A 3,773-nucleotide genomic window follows, 5' to 3' on the forward strand; every position below is an offset into this window, starting at 1 on the left:
TTGCCACGCTTTCTCCCTGGATCCATTTATTGCGGCCATGTTTCCTTTCTAGCTTATTATACATTTTACTTCCTCCTATGATTCCGGGGAGACATCAAATTTCTCTTTTGGGTCTTGAGTCGAACCAATTACTCCCACGGAGACATCAAATTTCTCTTTTGGGCCTTGAGTCCCAAGACTCAAAGCCCAAAAGAGAAATTTGATGTCTCCGCGGGAGTAATTGGTTCGACTCAAGACTCTTTTGGGTCTTGAGTCTTGGGACTCAAATCCTGGAAATCAAATCCTGGAAATGGCAAATCAGCACGCGTCTGTCTCCCTGGGGTCTAGTACTGTAATAGGGATAGACTCCTGTGTTATTGGCTGTTGCTGACAATAAGCCCACTTGTAAAGTGCATGAGCGAAATGCCTTTAATTAATTTGGTGGAATGACCCATCACGTTCATGTAATGTCAATGTACAGAGGTCAGTGTGCTTGGTTAGCTCTGTTGGAAGAGCTCTTGACTTCAAGGTCACCACAAGGTCATGGGATCAAATCTCAGCACAGGATTCTTGGCATCTGAGCAATCTGCTCCCATGGGTCTACTATCTTTTTTCGCCTTTATCATAAAGGTTGCTGGACAATATGTAGAGGATGAAATGCATAATTTATTAAATAATATAAAGGTAATATCAAATACATTGTAAAAAATTTGAGACATTATGCTTTATTAGCAAGACAGTCTTTTATTATATTATTCCTAATTTTGCTGGTTTCCCCTGAAACCCCTTTACAGTTACAGAGTAGAACTGGTTAGAATCTCTGCTGATGATGTGGTCATAGCTGAATGGTTAGAGAGCCTGAAGCCATAAATCCCAGGCCTCAGCAATGTGTCAAAGTGTCCCCGAACAAGACACTTAAAAGAATAGTTCACCCCAAAATTACTTATTTTCTATCAATTACACACTCCATGAAGCCTTGAATTCATGGAGATTTTTTTGTTTTTGACACATTCCTGAGCACAGACTCAGACATATTGGTTGGATCGGCAGTGCCACGTAGGTGTGAGGGTAGCGTAGCACGCACACACACACACACGCACGCACGCACGCACGCACGCACGCACGCACGCACGCACGCACGCACGCACGCACGCACACACGCACACGCACACGCGCACACGCACACACACGTTTTCTGGGGTTGGAATTGAACCTGTGTCCTCAGTCGTCGTGAGGTATTTGCCAAAGACCACAGAGTTGTCCATCAACTATCCACTGCCCTATGGCACCTCCACACATTTACACTTGTTTCTTTTAGTGCTTTAAGTGTCATTTCTGAAAAACATGCTTCACAGGAAAGAAGCAGGAGGATTTGAACCCACAATCTTTGGCTCATATAGACAGTGTCTTAACACAGTAACCTACCATGCTGCCTGCACCCAAACTCGTTTTCCTCCTGTTTTAACTAACAACAAACAACAACAATACAAACAAAATATAGATATGCAGTTGAATTTATTTTTGTTTTTAGATATATTGTTGTTTGTTGTGCACAGAAAGCCAGACGGCGACCAGGGCCACATGTTCAATTCCCTTCTCTGCAAGCAAGGCGCACAGGGTTGTCCAGCCTCAAGGCACCGAAGCCAATAGTCATCGATGTACTCAGTACAGTGGGGGTGGTGGAGCAGTGTTGCTCCCTGCTGTTTCCAGACAGTAAAGTTGGGGGGTTATGGCACACAAAAAAACACCCACCTGAACTTTCATGTAACAAACCACACACACACACACACACAAACACACCTTTGAACAGCGTGGGCGTGACGTCACATGTAGTTCCTTACGTTAATTGAAAGCAGCAGACTGGGATCAATTCACTGCAGGTTGATTGATACGGAAACTGTGTGTGTGTGTGTGTGTGTGTGTGTGTGTGTGTGTGTGTGTGTGTGTGTGTGTGTGTGTGTGTGTGTGTGTGTGTGTGTGTGTGTGTGTGTGTGTGTGTGTGTGAGAGAGAGAGAGAGAGAGAGGGGGGGGTTGAAAGGGATAGAGATAGTACCTAAAATGAGTGGCCCGAATCCTATCATTACACATCCTTCAAAAGTCAAAATGTCAACATATATAACAATAGATTCCCCTCAGTCAACTGGTCCTGATGCTCAACAGACCCTCCTAACACTACTAATAATTAGGACATTGACATTATATCTTGACAAGTCCAACCCAACCAAATTATCAATAAACAAAAACAAATGACCAACCAAATGAAACCAACACAAAAAGTACATTTTAACTAACCTGATACATGCCTTTAAAATACGTTTTTTTAAATGACTCAATCACTGAGCCATTTATATTTACAAATTGAGGACAGAACCTTCTTTGAAACTAGACAATCCTGAAGAGTGCAAACTATTCCATAATGGTTTTATGAACATGAAGACTGTAACCAGCAAAAATCAAAATTTGTTGATCTTATACAGTGCGAGGATGGTACTGAGTGAATTAACATTTTTACAATTGTTGCTGACTGGTAAGTCAAACTTTGTCTTGTGTCCAAATGTGTTGTTTGTTGTTGCAACTAACCGGTGTAGATTGTGGATGTTCAACCTTACTCGTGTTGTAGGCTTCTTAGAATTATATTGATTAAAGTATTGTTGAACTATTGTCAAATTAAAAGTGGGGTGGACACTGGCTAATAGGCCAAATTTTGTCCTACTTTGGCCACATTTTATAACTTGACAGAAGTTCATATAAAACTCTTTCCTATGTAACAAGTCTTTTAGACACATCATACCCATTCTTTCTTTGACCGTTTTATTTGGTGGCACGGATTTAATTAATTTGGCATAAATATAGCATTTGTAATGTTTTATTATTGCCCAATAATTCCTTATTTCCTTCCCCAAATGGAGTGTTAATAAGGATAGGGACTACACTACAGATGGTTTAAGATAGTCTTCAAAACACAAAACTTACTGACACAATAATGCTACTGTGCAAACACCATCTTCGGTGTGGGTATTATCCTTAGCACCTTGACATTGGCAATAAATACATTCAAACATACATACATGTGAGTGGAGGTCAAATTAGGTCAAAACCATCAGCATGAACAAGATGGTAGACAAAAAATCTATCTCTGCGAAACACTGAATGCATTCTCTTGAGTTGCATGGTCATGTGCATTTTAGGCTTCTAAACTCCAGAGTGAACTGTTGGGGGTTGTGTATTCATAAAAGTCACAGGTGACAGGACGGACACATTGCTTTTGATTAAGTATTGTAGTCAAGTCACTTAAAGTCCAAGTCAAATTTCCAGTTCCCAAGTCCACCTCACCAGTCACCATAGACCTCAAGTCAAAGTTGAGTCCAAAGTCTCCAGCCCTCAAGACTGAGTCCAAGTCACCCAATTGCTAGTCCAAACTCTTGGTTGAGTCCAAGTCACCCAATTGCTAGTCCAAACTCTTGGTTGAGTCCAAGTCACCTAATTGCTAGTCCAAACTCTTGGTTGAGTCCAAGTCAACCAATTGCTAGTCCAAACAATAGTTTAGGGTAGATGAGAAAAAGCAATCATGCATCATTCCAAACAACAAATGCATATGGCATTTCCCCTTCGCTCGTGCCCAATTCATACCATTAGCTTAAGTGAACTATAGTAGTAGCCTACACAATACTAAAAGTATACACTAGATACTTTTTTTTCTTACAATTTATGAATGTATAATGTATCTATCACAGATAGTTCAGTCCATGTCAAGTCACAAGTCATGGTTCACATCCTGGACCTTGACTGTTGGG

Source organism: Gymnoscopelus braueri (genome assembly GCF_963280865.1).
Source record: "Gymnoscopelus braueri genome assembly, chromosome: 19".
NCBI lineage: Eukaryota > Metazoa > Chordata > Actinopteri > Myctophiformes > Myctophidae > Gymnoscopelus > Gymnoscopelus braueri.